General features: G+C 39.8%; 1 long non-coding RNA gene across 2 annotated transcripts; it reads right to left on the reverse strand.

Annotated features, from left to right (window-relative positions):
• Positions 1-277: 277 nt before the first annotated feature.
• Positions 278-23,943, reverse strand: LOC116423695. Of its 2 annotated transcripts, none has more exons than XR_004234203.1 (2): positions 23,892-23,943; positions 278-1,671 (listed from the first exon to the last, which is right to left on the reverse strand). It is a non-coding gene; the product is annotated as an uncharacterized LOC116423695 (long non-coding RNA). The 2 variants fall into 2 exon arrangements; XR_004234202.1 differs by having other exon boundaries at positions 23,879-23,935.
• Positions 23,944-24,234: the final 291 nt, after the last annotated feature.

A 24,234-nucleotide genomic window follows, 5' to 3' on the forward strand; every position in this document is an offset into this window, starting at 1 on the left:
TGGAAAAGAGGAACCGAGTTCTGTTTCAGTGGTAGCATGTTTAGGTTAGAAATAAGAGGAGTGAAAAGAAGATCCAGATTTGGGGAGGTGAACTTAAACTAAAGTGAGAAAGACAGAGAGAGAGCAAGCAGGAAAAGACCCCCAAAATCTGTCCTCCTCTCTACTGTAAAATATTACCCTGCTTCTTAAAAGTTCCTTCCCTGAAACAATGTTATTCATTCGATTCCAAAGTAAACAGGGGACTTAGGCACTCAACAGTTTGAGAGAACAAACTGTCTTTTTTTTTTTTTTTTTTTTTTTTTTTTTTTTTAACAGCCTTTACCTGTCAGGAGCCTGATTAAACACATATATTTTCATGGCAGGCATCAAAAGCAAGGGTGGCCAAGGAGGCAGCCCTCCCTCCCCACACCCTGAGTTACCAAGTGGCATCTCCCTCCAAGGCTGGGCTCCAGGAGGGATCATCAACTTTTTTTTCTCTTCCAATCATGAATGGAGGTACAATAGAGGATCTGTTCATGGCTTGAACTTGGCCCATGAACCTTTGGGGCAGGGGGGATAGATTAAAGTCAGAAGGCCTGGAGGGCATCAGGAAATGGGGAGGAGGAATGGAAGGTGGTTCTTGAAATGTCTTGCAAGTGATAGATGTTTCTCCTGGAAAGGGTGATGACTTTGGGGGAAATTGGGGAGGGGTTGTGATAAATCATGTCACTGTTAGGAAAATGAAAGTCTATTTCCTTTCTAGTACAGAAGGCTCTTAATTAAGGTGGCCTTTTCCCCATAAATTTTAGTAGTCCTTGGAATCTTTTAGAATGGCAGTAGTGAGGAGGAGATGCTATCTAGGTTGTCACAAATAGATAGGCAAGCTAGGCTAGTAGCCTAGAATTCTGAATGGGGGTTAATGCTAAGCTCCTTGAAACTTAGTTTCCCCATATGGGAAAAAGACATCATTCCGCTGAATAAAACGAGAAACTAGGTTAGCAGCAAGTCACCTCCCCACTCTGGATCTCAAGGAGTCAGTCCCTGCCATGTGCAGTTAAAAAGCCCAAAGTCAAAAGTAAAGAGGAGGAATGTTGGCCAGAGGGATCCATATTCAAATCCTGGCTCAGTCACTTGAATTTGGGCAAATCATTTCTTAGTTTCCTCCTTTATAAAATTAGTGGGTATGACTACAGGAACTCCAAGGTCCTTTCCAGCATTAAGTGTCCAATCCTATGCTAGTAGGCTGCTGCCCAGAATGTAGAAGTTGTCAATGTGAAACTCTGAAGGCAACCCAGATCGTCTCCCAGGACCCAGATGAAAGTTGCAGATGTCAGGAACATCAGGCTCCGAACATTTCCAAAACCTAGCTCTGGTGCCCCATTTCCTCGGGTCCGCCTTCCTCTGACACCTGCGGCTGGAATATTAAGCCTCCAAAGGGTCCTCAGAGGAATATTTCATTTCCAAAGTACAGCCTGTTCCTCTTCCAGAGAGACTGATTTCTTCTCCTGGCTTATCTCACAGTGGCTTTCTCAGGGAGCACCCTGTCATCTCTCATTTTCCACACAAAGGAATATGAGCAGTTAGACTGCCGGCAAAGATGTCCTTCCATGAATCTGACACCATGAACCAAAAGGAGCCAAGGTTTATGAGGAACTAAGGGAGGATCTGAAAATTCAGACTAGGCACATCATACTGAGGAAAGAAAGACAAAAACATACGTGTTTAATAATAATAATATGTGACACGTACATAGCAATTTAAAGTATTCTTTTATATTATTTCATTTGAGCTTCACAATAATGCCATGAGGTAGACACTGCAGGTATTATGCTCCTCATTTTACATATAAGGAAACTAAGGCTTATCTAGGTTAAATTATTTGTTCAGGTCACATAGCTAGAAAATTTCTGAGATGAAATGTAAAACAGTCTCACCTTAAGGGCAGCTAGATATCATAATGGATAGAGTTCTAGGCATAGAGTCAGGAGTTTAAATCTGGCCCCAGAAACTTACTAGCTGGTTGTACAACTCACTTAATCCTAATTTATCTCAGTTTCTTTATATGTAAAATAAACTGTAGAAGAAAAAGGCAAGCCATTCTAGAAATTTTGCCAAGAAAACCTCAGATAGGGTCACAGAGAATCAGATATGACTAAAGATATGACTTACAACAAAGAAATCTTTCTTCTTTGATTAGAAATATTGATTCTAAAGATTTCTTGGACAGGATTAACTTTAAAGGTTGTCTCATTAGTTAATTTGATAACACAATCTTTTATCCAGTAAAAAGGAATTTCCTGAGCAGCATGTCCTTTAAAGAGAGATGATCACTTGTGTGACCTCTGGGACTGGAGAAACAAGAAGGAATTAAAGACATCACATGGAGGAACAAAAGACTTGAACCGTTCTTTATTAGAGACAATCAGGATCTATAAGAAGAGAGATGCCCATCTAGTAGCCCCATTATGTTTCCCTTCCTTGGGATTCAGAGGATTTCCAAAAAGAAAGCTAGATCCCTGAACTTTCCAACTTGCAATTATTAAAAAGACAATTCCCTAAGCTTAATATTGCTCAAGAAATCTTTATTTTCTAGCCAGAAAAGCCTCTACTTTGCCTTCTCGGGAAACTCCTAGTTCCCTCTCTTTAAGGCAAAATTCAAGAACAATCATCTTCAGGAAGTCTTTCTTGATTCCCCAACTATTAGTTCACATACACATACACACACACACACACACACACACACACATAAAAAAATTTTGTATATTTTATATACATAGAAATATGCATTTTGTGTACATATATGTAGTATAAGTATACACAAATAAATATATAGGCGATATGTCTCTATGCTTTGTATATGTTTATATCTTAGTACATACCTTAAACATATCTGTAACATATAGATAGATAAATCTAATATATTATATAGATAGTTTAGATAGAGATTTACAGATATATCTCTTGTGTTCAATGATCTGTGAACATTTTTCTTGAGAGTAGGAACTATCTCATTGAACTCCAGAAAGAAAAGATGATTTATTCAAGGTAACACATCCAGTGATATATCCAGATACTATTATCATTGCCACTGTTGTCATTGCTGTTGTGATAATAATTATTATTATTTGAGACTTACATGATCTGGGATTGCATTAATATAAAATTATTATGATGATACCATATTATTTTATTACAGATTTTATATTAATATTACAAATATTATTACATGGGTTGTTGAGTTTATTTCTAGTAGTGTCCAACTCCTTGTGATCCCATTTGGGATTTTCTTGGCAAAGATACTGAAGTGGTTTACCATTTCCTTCTCCAAATCATTTTACAGATGAGTAAACTGAGGCAAACAGGATTAATGACTTGGGCAGGGTCACAGAGCAAGTAGTATCTGAAACCAGATTTGAACTCATGAAGATGAGTCTTTATAATTCCATACCCAGAGGTCTACCTACTGTACCACCTAGTTACCCTGTATTATATGGGACCAGGATCTAAATCACAGAGACCCAAATCAGAGATTTATCATTAACTAGCTAAAGTGTTCAGTCTCCAGGTTGTTTTGTCCTTTGTTCTTGAAGAGGACCATGATATCAGGCAGATGGTGTCATGACATGCAAGTGAATTGGATTTAAGTGAGGGAGGGCTGAGCAAGGTCACCTGCCTTACTCTCCCTTCCCGAGCCATCTGGGTCCAATGGCCAGATATAAATCAAGATGACTGAAGATGGCCCTGCATGGTATGACAATACTAGTCTACTTTTCAAAGAATCATGAGATGAAGATCTGAAAAATCTAATTCAACTCCTATATTTAGAGTGGGGAAACTGAGGGCCAGAAAGAGGAAGTGATTAGTAAGTAGTAGATAATAGGGCCAGGATTTGAATTTATTTTCTCTGCCCACAAATCCATTGATCTTTCCATTGTAGCAGCCTCATAAGGCAGTTGTGAGGTTCTGCTGAAAGGATGTATGTAATAAGTACTCAAAAAACATAAAGCTGTGGAGAAGTGAGAGGTACTGTTTTCTGGTAAATTATGGAGAAAGAAGCAGCTGGGAGATGTGCTTGTGGCAGATAAGATAGAAGGAGCTACAATTTGGGATTTTTTGCACCCTCAAACCCTGAACAGTGAACTCTGCCCTGGGAGTCATCCCCCTCCATCCCTGTATGCTGACTGTTCCCAGGGTACGCCCTAGCTGGTTTTCCTGTTGCTGGGCTATTTGTAGTAGGCCTGGTTTTCCTGGCTTGGGCTTGGTCTGCTTCCAGAAGACAGGGACTTTACAGTAATGATGGAGGTGACTGAGTGCTGACCAGGCACTCCTCTCCCTACCATGACCCCTAACTCTTCCCCCTCACCAGCTGAACTCTTTCCTGCTCACTCAGCCCCTTGGTGAGACTAGGGAAGAGGGAGGAAGGGGGATGAGGAGGCATGATGGGAGAGCATCATCAGCCAAGTTAAAATGGGCCCCAGGGACAGGCACTCACTGGTAACATATAATCAGCATGGGGGAACCCACTGCCACAGGAAATGGATGAAGCACTGAGTTTGAAGAGATTTTAAATTAAATTAAAGAGGAAGAAACACACAAGAAATGCTTACTATAGGTTTCCATGGAGCGAGTGTCACAAGCAAAACTGTAAGGATGGAAAGAACCCAAAGTCTTACGAGGGAAGGACTTTTTTTCAGTCCAGGATAGTACCCACATGAACACCAATGCTTGTTCTAAATTCCGGAGCCCAGTGAGCAGACATCAAGACTGCCTGCCTGCTTTTCTGCTTTCCTTCCCTTACCCCTTGATTACCTTTCTTTTGTAATACCCTGTACTCCCCCGACTCCTAAATAATACCCAGATTTGAACTACATTGCTTGAGTCAGCATCCATTCAAAATCATAGTTCATAATCCCCCACTAATGTGCAACTTTTATTAGCCAACCAAAGTACATGACTAGTTCAAAGCAAATGATATTTGGATAAGGCTTAGCTGGCAAGTGGCAAGAAAATTTCCCTTTTACACACTCCTCACTCACGCTGAGAAAGCTACACCATTGGTGGGGGAAGTTCTAAACTTAAGTAGCATAGGTGATCAGAGAACATTAATGGTAGAAAACATCTGACCAAAGCACATTGAGGTCATCAACCTAGTATTGCAGAGCCACCAAGTTCCTCTTGTTGAGGTTCAAAGGAGACCCCAAAAGGTTGGGGTCTCAGATCAGTGTCGAGAGGTATCTCAAAAGAATTTGCAAGCTCAAAGTCAAGTTTATTATAATTGTAATGCCATTGAAGTGGGCTAATTTCCAAAAGAATTTAGCAAAGAAGCAGAAGCAAGGAGATAAATTTATAGGAAAAAGTTCCTAGGAGCTTCATGTTACTTATTTGCTAGTTTTATGGTTTACAGGCAGGTTTGAGGGGTGGTCTATTTATTATTGTCTCGGGAACTTTGTTATCACTGACCAACAGATAGTTTATTTGACAGTCAGCAATGTTGGTGAGACTATACTCTAATATTCCTAAGACTTTAGGATTATTGACAAACAGATTGTTAGAACTGCACTCCTAAGGTCAGGGGGCCTCAGGATTATTGTGACATTCCCCTTGAAGCTGCATCCCATCAATCTGATGATATTAGCAGAAAAGCTGTCGTTTAACTAAGCTGGGATCCTCTGCTACACTGTTCTCTCTTCCATGCTGCCTTTACCTCAAATCTTCCACTTTTACTGGATGTCTCTGCTGATGTTTAATATCTGTGTTATTGCTGCACTGTGCTATAATATTCTTCAGCTCAGAGGGATCTAAAGGTCTTAGACAGATCCTCAATCATTTTTAATAGGATAAAGATATTGAGAACAAAAGTTTGAGGACCATTGGTCTTAGAGGGAGGTGCCTGCTACCCCTTTAATCCCAGGAATTTTCTCTAGCTCTTTTGTGATATAAACCTAGCCAGTCCTTCCCCAGAAGCTAATTAGAAAAGCCCCAACTTAATTTTAAGCTTTTCTCTTAAATTCCTTTTCTCCTACTATTGCTGATCAGGATATCTCAATCTAAATTCCAATCTGAATCATGGTCCAAAATTCCTTATATCATTCTCCCCACCCCCTTACATAAAAGCTCTCTTTCTGTTCTTTTCATCAACAGTACTATTCATCTATGTGGGAGGGGTAGTATCCTATATGTGCATTCGTGTAACAACAAATTTTCTAATGTCCCTATATTTCCTCCCTTCCCTCCTTTTCTTTCTTCCTTCCTGTTTTGAACATGCTCTGGACCTACTATTCCAACTCCCTAGAATGATGGATATCTATGAAGGGTTTGAAGATAGTTTTCTAATCTTATAGAGCTCACAAGCTTTCACTGCCTGCCAGGACTATCAGTTAAGAATCATTTTCATCAGTCAGATCTAAGTAACTTTTGGAAAGGGATATTTTCTAAGGTAGTGCACTAAGAAGAATTAGTATAAATGATCTCCCACATTATCCCCTAAGCAACTACATACAAAATCTATGGGAAAGTAGGCTCAAATTTGGGGAGTATGCATGGTAGAAGGGCAACAACTGGTTCTATTTGGTGACTGGAAGTCCTTATTTCTTTTCTGTAGTATGCTCAAGTAATTTCCCAATTTCTGTTGGGATCTTTGAGAGCTATAAATTCTATGTCCAGCTTATCCTTGGCTCTCAGACACTATGTATGGTTCTCAGCAGTTCCTGACTACTCCCAGGCTTATGAGAAAAATGAAAAGTCCAAATCCTCCTTCCAAATATTGCAAGGTGCTACTCTGGCAAAGGAAGGAAGGAAAGGAGGTGAAAGGAGGTAGGGAGGGTGAGGGAGACCAATATAGATGGGCACCTTCACTAAATAGTGAAGTCTAAGACTTTATTAAAATCTAAGAAAGTTTCCAAGATAAATTGAAAGATTGTGACTTGCCTGGAACATCTAGTTTGAAAGGTCAATAATGACACTTGAACGCAAGTCTTCCTGACTTGTAATCACTTCCAATACAATTCCAGGTCTGGTGTTCTTTATTCACTCTGCCACCTAGATGCCCCTAACTTTAGCTGCTTGCTGGTCCTCCCAGGAAGGCAAAGGAATGGGATACAAAGAGGAGGCATAGAATAAAAGAGAAACTGATTTTATTAAAGTTTATAAGAAATAAGGATCTTTAGCAGTAAACATTTTGCAAACTAGTAAGAATTTGCTTGGAGATCAACATCAGCTAGTGAACAGTTTGTAAAACAGTGATATAAAAATTGAAAAACTCTGTAATCTAAAATTCACTGTTCTCTAAACTCTGGCTCAGGGCACCAAACTCTCTAGCTCTTTGGTCACTGAGCCAAACTACATCTGGTCACTGAGCCAAACATCTGGTCAGAGAATATCTAGCCTACTGTGTCAAGGTCTGGGTGCCACATTTGCGGCAGAACAGTGATAACCTAAGGAGCATCCGGAGGAGAATAATCAAGATGAGGAAGAAGCTTGAGGTCATGCCATATGAGGACTGGTTGAAATAAATGGCAGTTTACAGAAATATCCTGAAATAGTAAAGACTCAAAAGAAGGGGACAAAAGAAGATAATTACTTTCAAGTGCTTGAGGAGCTATCTTGCAAAAGAGAGATTAAATTTTAGAGGAAAGCAAGTCAGAAGTAGGCCAAACCAGGAAAGAGCTAGTTAGAGACATCTAGGTGTCATAGTGAATAGAGCTCTGGATGTGGAATTGGGGAGACTCATCTTCCTGAGTTCAAATCCTATCTATGTAACCTTGGGCAAATCATTTAACACTGTTCCTCATCTATAAAACAAGTTGGAGAAGAAGCTGGCAAACCACTCCAGTATCTGCCAAGAAAACTCTAAAAAGAGTCACAAAGAATCAGACACAACTGAACAACAAAAATTAGGTTTGCCAATCAGAACTTCAGGACAAACTTCCAACGAATTCCATAGGGATAGGAACTGGCCTGGAATTTCTTCAGAACCACAAACTCCTATGTTGATTGATACCTTCTCTTCAGTTTACTGTCTTACAGAATTGGCCAGGGCACTGAAAAATAAAATGATTTATCCAGGTCATACAGCCAGGATATAGAAGAGATGGGACTCAATCTACAACTCATCCTCTTATTCAATAAATTCCAGTGGTTCACTGTGACCTCCAGGATCCAAATCTATTGGCTTTCAAAATATCTTCACAATCCCCCTATCTTTCCAGGCTTCCTACTTACTTCTCTTAGCATTGACACTGGTCTCAATGCCGGCTCCTTGCCTAAGAGGTGCCATTTGCCCACTCTGCATTCTCATGACTGTTCCTCCTCCTTCATACCTCCCCAGCCCAGGCTTCTGGCTTGCCTGGCTTCCTTCAAGCCTCAGCTCAAATCTCATCTTCTGCAAGAAGCCTTTTTCAGTGCTCCCTATATATAGCCTCTGAGATTATCTCTGATTTAACCTCCATCCAGGTTGTTTGTCCAAAGCTGTTTGCTTGATTTTTCTCCCATTAGACTGTGAAGTCTTTGATAGAGGAGAGATTGTTGTCACCTTTTTTTAAAATCCTAAGATTTAAAGTTCCGTGTCTGACACAAAGTTAAATAAAATGTTTGTTGACTTGATTTCCTATCTGAAATCAGTGCTTTATGCATCACACCCTGACTGCCCCTATCAATTAGAACTGATGTCAAAATATAATGGAGTGCCTCAAAAAGTAATGAGGTTCCCTCTCAAACCAAGCCAATTAAGAGGTCATGTTGTAGAGGGAAATATTTTCTTTTTATTTGAATTGAATTAGATGGCTGCATAAGCTATTATCAATTCTAAGATTCTATGATCTTGTCTTCATTAATTGGCAGAAATTAAAATGGCAATTCTATTGTTGATCTTTTCTTTTTTTCTTTTTAGAGACAGCTAAATTGCACAATACATAGAATGCTAGACTTGGAGAGTTTAAATCCTGATTTAGATACTTCCTACCTGTGTAACTTTGGAAAAATCACTTCATTCATTTCAGCCTCAATTTTTTCCTCTGAAAAATGGGAATGATAATAGTACTGTTGCTGTGAAGATCAAATGAGATAGCATGTGTAAAGTATGTAGTAAACTTTAAATAAAGGCTAGCTATAATATTTTACAATGTATTTGTTTTAGTTTTTAATATTTATTTATTTTCCTATACTATTGTAGTCTGAATAAGTTAGTACAAGTTTTTCTTTTCTTTCTTTTTTTAAATACTTAAAAATAAGTATTTATATAGTATCTACTATGAGCCAGACACTATATCACACCCTGAATTTTCTAAATATTATTTTATTTGATCCATATAACAATTCTGCAAAACTTGTTTTCCTGAGGAAACTGAGGCAAACAAAAATTAAGTGACTTACCCAGGATTATATAAACTATGTGCTGCCATGTGATTGACTCCACTTTCTATGATGTTGTTTAGTTTCCTGGAAGTCAGCCATACATGCCCTGAATAATCAGCTCTGGTTAGATTTGAACTCAAATCTTCCTGACTCCTAGAGCCAGACTTTATCTAGTATGACTTTTGGTGTATAACCTAGTAGTTCTTCCACCAACTATCTTAAAACTGATTATCCCTTTGACCCAAGAACCTTTTCCCCACCATTTCAGTAGTGTCTTACTCTTCATGACCCCACCTGAAGATGGGGATGGAGAAGTCTTAGCAGAGATACTGGAGTCGTTTGCCACTTCCTTTTCCAGCTCATTTTATAGATAAAGAAATTGAAGTATATAGGATTAACATTGCCCAGGGTCACACAGCTAGTAAGTATCTGAGGCTGGATTCAAACTCAGGAAGATAAGTTCTTCCTAATTCCTAGCCTGGTGCTTCTATACCTCAGTTTTCTAAACTGTGATTAGCAACTCCATATGATGTCTCATAGTTGAACTTGGGGGTCATGAAATTATGAATTATTATAATTAAATGTTTGATTTGTATACTTAATTTATATATCTATATACCTGGAGTCATTTGCTAATGGATAAAGCCCTGTTCTATCCACTGTGTCACCTAGCTGCCTGATTCTGAGCTACAGTAGGGCTAAAACCAGTAACTTGGAAGGATTGGAGTGATAGGACACCAATTTGCTAAAGGAGGTACAAACTGGTCCAGGTTAGAAAGTCAATATGTCATAGTTTCCCTGCCTATCAGCAATGGCATCAGACCCATGAATGACTATTATATTTTTGCAGTTTGAGAAAAATAAAAAGACCAACTCTCAAAAAACAAATTAACTGACTAAAAAGTAGAAGAAGCTAAATGCAAAATATATCATGATATGATCTGAAATAATACCCACTGAAATCTCAGTGAGGCTCATTCCCCTTTGCTAAGAAAGAATGCATTCATGCAGTATTGGATGAAGTACGGGACAGGAAGTCAGGAGACATTTTACCTGGCTTAAACACTATGTGTGTGGTCTTCACCAAGTCACTTCAGAGATTCACAGGAGCATGGACTTAAGATTCAGAAGCCACCTTAGAGACCACAGAATCTCAGGAAGAAGCCTTAGAGGTCACTGAACCTCACACTTCTATTGCTTGTTTATTCTAAGCTTATAGGATTCCTTTCACAGCTTGCCTGTTATCCAAATCATTGTTTTTTTTGCAAAGAGATGCCTTAACCTGAACCCCAGTCTCTCCTGCTGACTTGTCCATACTCTTGGGCAAGCTGCTTCCTCTCTCTGGCTACCAGTTTCCCTATCTGATAAAACAGGGGCTTGAACTCAATGATCTCATAGATCCTTTCTAGCTAGAAGCAGCTCTAGGAAGAGAGAGGAATCTGAGAATTAATTGCAGAATTGTTTCATATGTTTAAAAAAAAATTCCTTTCTACAGTATACCTTACAAATGGTCATTCAGTTTTCCTTGAAGACTTCTGGTTAGGAAGAACCCAGGATCAAAGTTCAAAGCATGACCTCCATCTAGCTTGCCCAGGCAGGATATTCCGCTTGTGAGAAACAGTGGAAAATGTGCTACATTAGACTAAGAGTTTGTTTATATCTTTCATCCTTTGCTTCCTTAGAGACACAGGAAAGAAAGGAATTTGTTTCCACAGCATCACGCTCAGATACTTTGAGGAAGCTACATCTTGGAAGAAGGCAAATATTCATGCCAGAAAAGGAGAAGAGGCCTTCACATTAGAAAATGGTATTTCCATATGGAGGAGGAAGGAAAGGAGGAAGGAAAGGAGGAAGGAAAGGAGGAAGGAAAGGAGGAAGGAAAGGAGGAAGGAAAGGAGGAAGGAAAGGAGGAAGGAAAGGAGGAAGGAAAGGAGGAAGGAAAGGAGGAAGGAAAGGAGGAAGGAAAGGAGGAAGGAAAGGAGGAAGGAAAGGAGGAAGGAAAGGAGGAAGGAAAGGAGGAAGGAAAGGAGGAAGGAAAGGAGGAAGGAAAGGAGGAAGGAAAGGAGGAAGGAAAGGAGGAAGGAAAGGAGGAAGGAAAGGAGGAAGGAAAGGAGGAAGGAAAGGAGGAAGGAAAGGAGGAAGGAAAGGAGGAAGGAAAGGAGGAAGGAAAGGAGGAAGGAAAGGAGGAAGGAAAGGAGGAAGGAAAGGAGGAAGGAAAGGAGGAAGGAAAGGAGGAAGGAAAGGAGGAAGGAAAGGAGGAAGGAAGGAGGGGAGGGAGAGAAGAAGGAAGGAAGGAAGGAGGGGAGGGAGAGAAGAAGGAAGGAAGGAAGGAAGGAGGGGAGGGAGAGAAGAAGGAAGGAAGGAAGGAAGGAGGGGAGGGAGAGAAGAAGGAAGGAAGGAAGGAAGGAGGGGAGGGAGAGAAGAAGGAAGGAAGGAAGGAAGGAGGGGAGGGAGAGAAGAAGGAAGGAAGGAAGGAAGGAGGGGAGGGAGAGAAGAAGGAAGGAAGGAAGGAAGGAGGGGAGGGAGAGAAGAAGGAAGGAAGGAAGGAAGGAGGGGAGGGAGAGAAGAAAGAAGGAAGGAAGGAAGGAGGGGAGGGAGAGAAGAAGGAAGGAAGGAAGGAAGGAGGGGAGGGAGAGAAGAAGGAAGGAAGGAAGGAAGGAGGGGAGGGAGAGAAGAAGGAAGGAAGGAAGGAGGGGAGGGAGAGAAGAAGGAAGGAAGGAAGGAGGGGAGGGAGAGAAGAAGGAAGGAAGGAAGGAGGGGAGGGAGAGAAGAAGGAAGGAAGGAAGGAGGGGAGGGAGAGAAGAAGGAAGGAAGGAAGGAGGGGAGGGAGAGAAGAAGGAAGGAAGGAAGGAGGGGAGGGAGAGAAGAAGGAAGGAAGGAGGGGAGGGAGAGAAGAAGGAAGGAAGGAAAGAGGGAGGGAGAGAGGGGGAGAAAAAAGAGAGATAAATAGAAAGATAGGTAATAGATAGATGGATAGACAGACAGATGATAGGTGTCTTTAAATGTTTTACTTGTTTGGGGCTCAGTTTACTAATCTGTAATGAACTACGTTTTCTCTAACGGTCCTTCCAATTCTGAAAAAAGAAACGGAGCAGACCCTAAGCTTTTCCCCAGGTTCGTGTGAAGAGAGACTTATCTCTGGTAGCACAGTGCCCCCCAGTGCCATCCCAGCATGTCAGCTCAGGCCTAGCCCGGAGCTGGGAACACCTCCCTGCTTATGTGACTGACTCTGCACTTCCTATGATGTCGTCCGGCTTTTTGGAAGTCAGCCACCGAAGCCCTGAGTGATCAGCTCAGCCCAGCCTTGCTGCTAAGCTGGGGTATATGGCCACGGGGCTTAAGTCTCTCTTGGCTGGTGTCCTGCATATTTTACAGGCCAACGTGGAAGCGGGGCCCAGGAGAAGCCAAGCCCTACCTCCCTACCCTCTGATCTGGTACCCAAGTAACTTGGCCACATCAAAAGACGTTTGAGGCAGATTAAAGGAACCACAGAGCCAGGGCAGGTTTCCTAGGGCCTCCACCGCCTTACTCAAAAGCAGAAGGGGTCTCTGTTAGACAGAATTTCACTCCGGGAGAGCAAGACTCAGGACTGTGAGATGCTGAGCCAGTTGTTTTGCTAGAGTTGAGCCAAATCCATAAGGAATATAGTCGTTTCTGAAATTCCCGGCCAGGGTCAGTCTGGGCAAGACGGATTGAGCGGTGGATCAGGTTTGGTTTTCTTTAGGGATCTGCTGCTTCTGCCCCTAAAAGCCAAGGATGGCGACTAGTGTGGGTTGTATCCCACCTCCTCCTGCTCCACCTGTTCTGCCATGTTTCCGAGGGCTTGCAGGAAGGAGGTCGTTCTCAGCCTCTAGAAGTTTTTAGCACCTTCAGTGACCATCCAAATGATACAAGGAGGGCATAGGGAGCTGGGTTTGTGACTTAGGAAGACTGGATTCCATTTCTGTCTTTGACCTGTCCAGGCTGTGAGAGCCTGAGCAAGTTAACATCTCAGAGTCACCCGGAAGGCACTGTCCAGGAGGGGCTGACCTGGGTTGGTCGAAGCTCCCTGTGGCATGTGCTCTATGAGCAAAGCAGAATTACAGGAGGTCAAAAGAAACATGAGATGGCAAATTTAGAGACATCTCCACTCTAAATGTTCATATGAAATCACAGGTAAAACCCCAAACAGTCATTGCCAGCAATATTTGTGGTCTCCAGAAGGCACATCTAGCACTGTGCAGACATTCCCACACGTGCTCTCTTGGCACTGATATGAATTGGGTGGGAGGAATAGGCCAGGGAAGAGGAAATAGGATTCAATGGGGAAAAGAGACTATAACTTCATCCATATGGCCAATTCCAGGGGCCTCACACCAACCTTACGGTTGTTCTAAGTTCAGATCACTCCTCTGGTTTCATGATTTTTATCTAAATCATTGTTCCTCTGAAGAGATTTGTTAACTTGAATCTCAGCCTTTTCTGTTGGCTTGTCTGAGACCGGGTAAATTACTTCCCTTTCCTGAACCCGTTTCTCCACATAGCAAATGAGGGGTCTGGACTTAATGATCTTTTAGGGCCCTTTCAGCCACAAGCAGTTCCAGGAAGCGAGTAGAATCTGGGAATTAATTTCAAAATTACTTCAGCTAGGATTCACCTCATACATTTTGTCAATATTTTATTTTTCAGTCTGGTCTATCTCTTTGTGACCCCATTTGGGGTTTTCTGGGAAGAGATACTGGAATGGTTTGTCATTCCTTCTCCAACTTATTTTACAGATGAGGAAACTGAGGCACACAAGGTTAAGTGACTTGCCCAGAGTCACGCAGCTAGTAAGTGTCTAGGACCACACTTGAACTATGAGTCTTCCTGACTCTAGTTCCTGAACTCTATCCACTTTGCCATCTCCCACGCTAATATTCTCTCTCCCTTGTATTCATTGATATACAAAATATTCATATTTTTCCTTGTATTCATTTTGTATACCCTTCTATGTTTATGTTTTGTCACCTCATACATGCACCCTTGCAAAAAGGTGTCAGAGTCATAACTAGTTTAGAACAAACAGGGTTTTGTCCCAGAGTACTGACATAGATGAGAGACCTCTTCCTTGCCAGCCTTCCTTTACAATATCTGACCTTCTATCCAGTGCCACAGCAGCCACTCACGTGTAAGCTCTGAGCTCTTCAAATCTGGACTATAACAATAGTCTTCTCCCTATCTCAAGTCTCTCCCCATTCCATATTATCCTCCAACCAGCTGCCAAAGTGATCTTCCCCAAAGCACAGATCCAACTAGATAGCTGCCACAATCCCCCTCCAACTCCCCTGCCCATGATAGCCTGCAGTGGCTTCCTAACACCCCCAGGTTCAAATTTAAATTCCTCCAGCATTTAATGCTCCTTTGTCCCTTTCCAGTCTTCTTACCACTCTACTCCTTTCCGCTTCTACAACCCAGCTTCACTAACTATTGCAGTTTCTGGCACACAACACTCCTCCTGACTCCATGCATTTTCATTGACTTTTCCCATGTTTAGAAAACTTTCATTCCTTGTGTCTGTGTCCTGGCTCTCTTTGCTTCCTTCCTTCCCTGCCCCTCCTCCATCAACCCCACTTCTAATCCTTCCCAATGCCTTCCCTCTATGTTCATGTAGAATATGGGGTGCTCCTGTAGAACTAGACTCTCTGGGGTAAAGGCTTATTGAATCCTTCCCAGGTCTGCTCATCTACCTCTGACATTCACCTGTTACCCACCTCTCACCTGTGACTTTATGACTACCACACTCTGGAAAAACCATTTTTGGCAGGTTGGCTAAAGCAGATGAAGGTAACTGACAGACTGCAAATCTGTCAGTGAATTGGGGGTTATCTCCCCTAACCATGAGAAGACTTCTCTCAGCAGAATGGGCAGAGGAGAACAATTTGTTCCAACAGCCACCCTGATGCTGGTATTGTGGAGTGCCTAGAGTTTGGTGAAACATCAAAGATGTCAATGTCATCCACTGCATCACAAGCCACTGCCAGTCATCCTGACTTTTGTTTTGCCACTGGACTTTAATGATTCTGGAAGAGAGAGGGAAGCTGATGACTTTATTCAATTCTGCCTCACAAATCCAATTAACCGTCAAGACATCAATCCATAACATCACTGGTCCTCTTTGAAAATGAAAAACAAACATCTATTTACAGTTGGCTGGTAACAAGAACTTTTTTAAAAAACCTTATTAGGTAAGGACTAAGCACTGGGTGCTAAAAACATACATGTTAATCCAAAAAGAGGTTCATACATCTACATACATATATTTACATACATAGAACATATATATATATATATATCATCTAAGCACATATTTTGTATGATATCTTTCCTAGTAGGATATGAGCTTCTTAAGAACCAATCTTATGTTTTCGTCTTTTCTTTTATTGCCAGTGCTTAGGGAATTAATTGCCTGAAACAGTGTTAAATACTTAATAAATGTTTGTTGCCTGGCTGACCGATTCAGAGCAGTCCATTGTCTTGTAGTCCCTACCTGTACCTTGAAGTTTGCTATTACCACACTTGTTCTACTTCATACATTGGAAGTATTTTTACTCCTGAGGCCTCACTTCTAATTGGCTGGTTCTTTCCAGAACTTCTAATTTTGGGAGGAGATCTTGGCCAAAGATGATTTCATCCGTCCACTGGCTGTAAAACAGCCTCCTCACCTGCAAAAGACTTTCTCTACCATGTCTTGTGCACTAGATACCTTCCTTTCCCTTGCTCCTATAGCTTCCTTTTATATATTATCCTCCCCCATTTGAATGTAAGCTCCTTGAGATCTGGGATTTTTTTTCTGTTTCTATTTTTATCTTTAGTCCTAGTGACTGTGTAGCACATATTATGCATAAAAATGTTTATTGGTTGACTGACTGACTGACTGTTCCCTTACCCAGTCCAATCATTACAGTGTTTCTCTTCCTTGATTCATCCCATACCTACTACCTCTCCACAGACTACCACCATCTTCAAGTGGAGGCTCTAGACTCAAGTTCAAGTGAACAATGGTTGTGGAATCCCATATGCTCATGGGTTCATGGGCTGAATATTAGGGAATAGGCATTACTACACCAAACTGGAGCAGGCTATTCTATTATATCATTTTTTTTTCTTAACTTAATTTATTCTAGGTGCAAGAATTCTAGTTCCAGCCCCAGGACTGAAGCAGGATAAAATAATTGCCAACCATATTAAACCTAAATGTTCTTTGCTTCCTGTACCATCTGAATAATGAAATTATCACTAGGACAAACCAAGATTTTGTTAGCTAACAAAAGGAAACACCAGCAAATGTCCAAAGAATTGAAGTCCTCTATCTCTACTGTAGCATGTCTCTATTATAGGTTTATAACCTATTTCCGAAACTCCTCATGTATTTTCTCAGTTTCCGCATCAGGAGGAGTCTGAGGTCTCTGGGGTCCAGCTCTACCCTGTGATCCTATGGAGGCTGGGTGGCAAGTGGATGGCATGATAATGGACTTGCAATCAGTAAGACCAGAGTTAGAATTCTTCTTCAGACATTCATTTGCTGCATAATTCTGCACAAATAACTTGACATCATTGTGCCTCAGTTTCTTCATATAGAAAGTTCTTGGATTTCCTTACATGAACATACTTTCTTCATATAGAGTGATACTCAATCCTCTTCCCCCTTCATCCACCTTCACCATTTTGTCTAATATGATATTTTTGAATAATTTAGACTCTCCTAGAATCATATACCATTCATTAATTTCACCAAGTCTCCATGAAGACTGTCATGTCAAATTTGCTTTCATGTGTTACAATACGTAGTTACTCTTGCTTGTTATCCTTAACTTGTTTAATTATGTATAAACACCATAGGTTTCTTTAAGGATTTTGTCTCCTGTGATTTCATAGGCATTTTTATTACAATTTTTCTTGTGCTGTGTCTATTGCATTCTATATAATCTAATTTATTAAATCTATAGAGTCAGCCAGGTATAGTACCACAAATCTCTAATCCCTGATGCTGAGGGAGGCTGAGGTTATGGAACAATTAAGTTCAGGAGCTCTGAATTGTAGCAAGGCTAAAACCAATCCAGTGTCTACACTAAATTCAGCAGAGGACCACCACACTGCTTAAAAAAAGACAAGCAGCCTAGGTCAGAAAAGTAAAATAGGTTAAAGCTTCCATGTGAATCAGTACTGAGATCAGCCTATGAGTGGTTATTATACTTCCAAAACAAGGTGAAATAGAAAGACAATTAACTCTTATCTCTCTGTCTGTCTCTGTCTGCTTGTCTCTTTGTCTCTCTCCATATATATAAAAATTCATGTGTGTGTATGTATGTATATGATACTACATTTCCAAGCAAAGTGAGATGGGGAGATAATCTCATAGATAAATAGAAAAAAAGATGAAAGGGAAAAAGAGAGAGAGAGATGGAGGAAGAGAGGGAAGGAAGGAGGGAAGGAATAAAAAAAGAAGGAAAGATCTATTGGGGGGATGAGATGAGGGGCAATTTTCTACCTCTCTATTTATAGTTTAAAATTCTCTTAAGCTGGATTTTAAAACTCTAGGTTCATATATATTTAACCAATATTCATTAGATAACATTTTGTCCCTATCCCTATCCAAGAGCCTCACTACTCCTATCCAGGAATCCATGGTCCGAAAATTCAAGTGCCATTCTTAGATAAGATCTACTTAACTAGCTATTTTACAGGTAAAGATTTTGGTTCAATTTCTTCATTTGACATGTGAGGAAACAAACCCAGAAAGAAGTGACGAACCTAGTGTGTATAGTTGAACCCTGAGTATAGTTGTTGTTATTCAGTTATATTTTTCAGTCATGTCCAGCTCTATGTGACCCCATCCTCAGATATGATTTTCTTGGTAAAGATACTGTAGTGGTCTGCCAATTCATTTTCCAGCTCATTTGATAGATAAGAACGAGGTAAATAGGGTTAAGTGACTTGCCCAGGGTCGCACATCTATTAAGTGCCTGAGACCAGATTTGAATTCACAAAGATGGGTCTTCTTGACTTCAGAAGTCCCTGTCTACTGCACTGCCTGGCTGTCCCCTGCATAAAGTAGAACTTAACAAAACTTTGCAAAATTGTATGCATTTTAAAATCATAATGAGTCACTTTTCATCTTTGTCTCAGGCACCTAACAAAACTTTGCACTGATGCCTGATAAAGTATCTCTTGTTTTATTATGTTATTTTAAATTCAATTTCTTTGCCAAGGTCAGACATCTAACTCACAGTAATGGCAAGCTTTGAATCTGGGTTTCCTAAAATTGCAATGCAGTGCTCAATAGATGGATGGATGGATGGATTGGTGGGTGGGTGGGTAGATGGCTAGATTGCCAAGGCCTTCAGAAGGAAGAAGAGGCTCTCTACAAACCCAAAGAAAAGCTAATATTGCCGCAGGAGGGTCTCCATCTAAGAAGCTAGAAGTTCTGTGTATTAAAAAACTCTGTTTTAGATATATCTATTTTCACACCCACAATTTCTTTTCCTAGGAGGCAAGAAAAGGAAAGAAACTTTCCCTTTTAGGTCTCCAGGAAACTATCCATAGAAATAAGGGCAGAACAGGAAGGCTTAAAGGAGGAAACTGTGGGCCTTTATGTCAAATGAAACTAGACGGAGCCAATTTTCCTACTGTAATAGCAAACGGGCACAAAATTAAGCCAATCCCCAATCCTTATTGCTTCTGCAAATAATTAATCAACCATGACAACTTCTGAAAAAATCTGCTCCTAGATGCTGGGAAGTGCTTTATTGGGTTAGAGACGTTATGCCTTGATGATTAGAATGGTTGTACCACTCCATACCATGCTGAACCACACCACACTGTGCCATGCACAGAGATGGGAAATTTGCCAGGAAGCAGTAGCTCAGTACAAACATGCAGCTTTGCTCCAAGCTACAATGCTGGGGATCAAAAGATCATAGAACCAGAGTTGGAAAGGACCTTAGAGTTCATCTAATTCAACCCTCTCGTTTTACAAATGGGGAAGTAGGGAGTTGGAGAGCTATGGTATTTCTCTGCCCAGCTTAGAGCAAGAGAAGGATTATAGGAACATAGAAGCATGGACTGAAGTATAGCTAGGTGGTTTAGTAGATAGAGCTCTGAGCCTGAAGTCAAGAAGAACTGAGTTCAAATCTAGAGTCAGCCTTAACTAGCTGTGACCCTAGACAAGTCATTTAATCTCATTTTCCTCAATTGTAAAAGAAATAAAGAAAAATAACAATAATAACATTTACCTCCTGGAGTTGTTATGAAAAACAAATTATTTCTAAAATTCCCTAAACATAGTAAGCACTACATAAATGCATTTTTGTATATTCTATTTGGAGCAGTTAGATGGCACAATGGGTAGACCACCAGGCCTGGAGTCAAGGAAATGTGAGTTCAAGTCAGACCTCAGATATATGCTAGCTTGTGAGACCCTGCGCAAGTTACTTAACCCTGTTTGCCTTAGTTTCCTTATCTATCAAATGAGCTAGAGAAGAACATGGGGAACCACTCCAGTATTTTTGCCAAGAAAACCCCAAATTGGATCACAAAGAGTTAAACATTACTAATCCACTAAGCAAGAACAAAAATATTGTATTTATATGTGATATATGTGTTTATATGAAAATATATTTAATACTTAAATAATGTTTGTATATGAATATATCAAATAATACAATTATCTAAATATATTTAGATAATATACTTATGTAAATATGTCTATATATTTAAATAATATATGTAGCCAGGCACTATGCTAAGTACTTTATAATTTTTGTCTCATTTGATCCTCACTACAAGCCTGGGAGATAAGTGATATTGTTAATCCCTTTTACAAATGAGGATTTGTTCAAGGTCAGATAGGTAATATACAGCCAAGCCAGGATAAAGAAGGAAAGAATAATTACTCTTTAACAGAATTTTCCCAAATATTTTATTTATTACAGATGGAATTCTCATCCCTTCATTCATTAGATGCCTAATTTTTTTTATGCTGCAGAATCATGAAGCATTATCCCCAGCCATAAATTTTCCTCTAGGGAATTAATTTGAAACTGCAACACTAGTGATTTCATTTAACTTTGTGAAAGGACTTTCCAACAGTGAGGGTTGACCCTGGCATGTTACTGAGGGACAGAAGTTTTTATTGCACTTTGCAGCCACAACTAAATAGAATTAATGGGCCCTGATTTATTATGGCTTGACTGTGACAGCATGGACACATTGACTACAAAAATAAATACAAGATAATTGGGTAGGAAGAGGTACCATCATCAGGGGGAAATTGGGAAAAGCCAGATGGAACAGCACCTGGCATATAGTAAGTGCTTAATAAATGCTTGTTGGATTGATGTTTTGGTGGCATTGAGATGAGTTTTGAAAAAAGCCAGGAATTTTAAGAAGTGGAGGAAGGAAGCAACGCATTTTAAGCACAGGGAGCAAGGCATAGAGACTCCTGGGTACATATGAGAAAGAGCAAGACTTCAAGTATTGGCTTCATCTTAAAAGTACTTGAAGAGGAGTAAAATATAAAAAGGTTAGAAGGGACTGCAGGAGTAAGACTGTGAAAGATTTTAAATGCCAAACAGAAGAGTTTATAATTAATCCTGGAGGCAATAGGGAACCATGTAGAATTGGGTAGCAGCAGCAATATCACTAAAATCAGCAAATAGTAATAAAAGTATTTGTAACAATAACAATACTTGTTAAAGCAGTAACAAAGTGACAAAAAGCAAAATCATAATCCTTATTCTAATCTCTACACAAAAAAATCTTTTGAGGTCAGGACAGCAAGTACCATTCTAATATGCCAGATGTTTATCTCATTCGAAGATATTAAACAACTTGTCAAAGGACCCTCAGCTTCAAGCCTTAGACAGGCTTAATTTTATCTTTCAATCTGGCATTTAGGTGGCACCCATCCTGGAGTCAGAAATACTCATCTTCCTGAGTTCAAATCCAGCCTCAGATACTTACAAGCTGTGTAGCCCTAGACAAGTCACTTAACTCTGTTTGCCCCAGTTTTTTCATCTATAAAATGAGCTGGTGACAGAAATGACAAGCCACTCCAACATTTCTACCAAGAAAACCCCAAATGGGGTCACGAAGAGTCAGACACAAGTAAAAAACTGATTTAACATCTTTAATCTAAAAAATGGACACCTAAACCCTTCCCCCCAACCTCTATCCTACTCGAGTAGTGCTTAGGATTGCCCAGATTTTGAATGTCCAGTATTACTCCTACTACTTCAGGTATAACAAATGGAATGAACTCAGCTACTATAAAGTATAATAACACTATATTATAATATTTTTTTTACAGACCAGGGACAGGACATTTATTTACTTCTTCCACAGAAAAGAAATATTGAATATGCAAAGGACTCACAAGAGCACAATCTAAGAAAAAACTTAAAATATAAAACAGTAACAGTATTATTTAGTCTCCTGAGAAGTTAATACTTAAAACATCTGAACATGAAGCATTTTGTGAACTCCTCAATAGGCAATTTATATTCTCAACTTTTTTTAATAATTATAACTTTTTATTGACAGAATCCACGCCAGGGTAATTTTTTTTACAACATTATCCCTTGTACTCACTTCTGTTCCGACTTTTCCCCTCCCTCCCTTCACCCCCTCCCCCAGATGGCAAGCAGTCCTATACATGTTAAATATGTCACAGTGTATCCTAGATACAATATATGTGTGCAGAACCAAATAGTTCTCTTGTTGCATAGGAAGAATTGGTATATTATAATATTAACAAGCAAAATATAAATTTCTCGAGAAAAGAGGTTTTTTGTTTTTTTTTTTTTTTTTGCTTTTGTGTCACAGAGCCTTGTACTTACCTAGTACATGCTAGGCACTAATTGAACTGCATAATCATAATGACCAAACTCAGCCCCAGAGAAGGGATGAGAAAAAACACCTGCCTCCATTCTTTATTATCATGGGAGATAATGACTAGGGAGCATTGCATATACTGTCAGATTCAATTAACATGTGGGTTAGTTTTGTCAAATTGCTTTCCCACACCCTACCCACATCTCTCTTTTATTTTTTTTTTTTACAAAGTTTGATTCACTATGTCTGGGAGAAAGGAAGGATGGATTTTAAAATGAGGATGATATAGGAACAAAAGAAAAAAACCATTTTAAATTAAAAAAAACAAAATTTATCCATAAAACTTTCAACATAAAAAATGCAGGATGGATGGATGGATGGATCTCATGTTAGCTTGTTTTCTATACATGTACATGCAATAGTGGGCTATTAGAGCAGCCTAACTCACAAACCTGACACAACACAAACATACAACATGGGAAGAGACCGAAGGCCAAATATCTAAAAGCCTGAGGCCTCTCAGATTCAATTTTGCTCAGGTTTATGCTCATTGCTTCATTACAAATGCTATTACTACTATACCATGATAAGATGTTGCTGTCTTGTCTCTCCTACCAGATTGTAAGTTCCCTGAAGACAAACCCTAAACTTATTCACTTTTACATTACAAGCTAAGCATAACACAGTACTCTGAACACATTAGGAGTTTAATAAAGTAGGTTAAATGAAGAGACTTTTAGGAGTTTTCTCAGTGAAATAGCATGGAATAATGGGGAAAACAAGGGATCAAGCATTTACTAAGCCTTATACAAATAATATCTCGTGTTCAAATGTGAAATATTTGGCTATTTTGATCAATACAATGATCTCAAGACAATTCCAAAGGACCCATGATGGAAAAGTGCTATTCGTTTCCAGGCAGAGAACTCATAAACTCTGTGTGTAGATTGGAGTATAATTTTTTCACCCTATATTTCTTGCTTTTTATTGTATCTTCTTTGCAAATTATTTGATTTGATTAATATGAAAACATGCTTTAGTGACTTCATATATATAATTGGTGTTGAATTGATTGCTTCCTCAAGGCCAGGGAGAGGAGTAAGAGAGAAACAAAATTGAGGACTCAAAATTTAAAGGAATGCATGTTAAACTAAGTAAAGCATAATTAAGAAGAAAGAGGAGAAGGAGGGGGAAAAAGTAGGAAGAGAAGAAAAAAGGAGGAGAGACTAGATAGAGGGGAGGACAAAAGTAGGGGAAAGAGGTAGAAGAAGGGAAGAGGTAATAAAAGGGAGAGCAGATTGAGGGAGGGGATAGTCAGAAGCAAGAAGAAATTATCTAGCCTTTTCCCCAGGAGATACTTTGTATATTCTATAGGAGAGTGAGATATATAGGATAATAAGATTCCTATTTACATGGACTATTATTACCTTCTCAATGGGTGGGGGAAGGGGGGAAGGGGGGCAGGAGAGAAATTTTGGAATACTCAATGTTTAAAAAAAATATTTAAATATTTAAGATGAATGAAAACAATGGATATTTTTCAAAAAATAATATCTCATTTGATACAACAACCTTGGGAGCTTATATCATACCCATTTACAATTGTAGCACACAGTATCACAGAGCTAGTAGGTCTTTGAGGCTGGATTTAAACTCAGATACTCCTGACTCTAGAGCCAACATTCTATCTACTTACGCCACTGAGTTACCTCTGGAAAGAGTCCCGGACCTGGATTCAGGCAAGATTGGTTTCAATTCTTTCTCACTTAATCAGTTTTGAATGTTTCTAACTCCTTATTAAAAGCAATAGAAAATCAAACCACTTGAGCCAAAACACTTGGGCCTCAGTCAGCTCAATGAAACAGGTGAGAGAGGGTTTGGGGAGGACCAGAATGATCCAACCTTGCTTTCATCCCCCATCTCACTCTCCACGTGTAGACGCAGATCTAAGGACCAAAATCTTTCCGTCTGTTTCATCTTGTTCCATCCTCCTGGGCGATGGGGAACAGCTGTTCACCATTTTCTATGGAGGAGCCTTTCAAATACTTGATG

This window comes from Sarcophilus harrisii, chromosome 4, assembly GCF_902635505.1.
Source record: "Sarcophilus harrisii chromosome 4, mSarHar1.11, whole genome shotgun sequence".
Classification (NCBI taxonomy): Eukaryota; Metazoa; Chordata; class Mammalia; order Dasyuromorphia; family Dasyuridae; genus Sarcophilus; species Sarcophilus harrisii.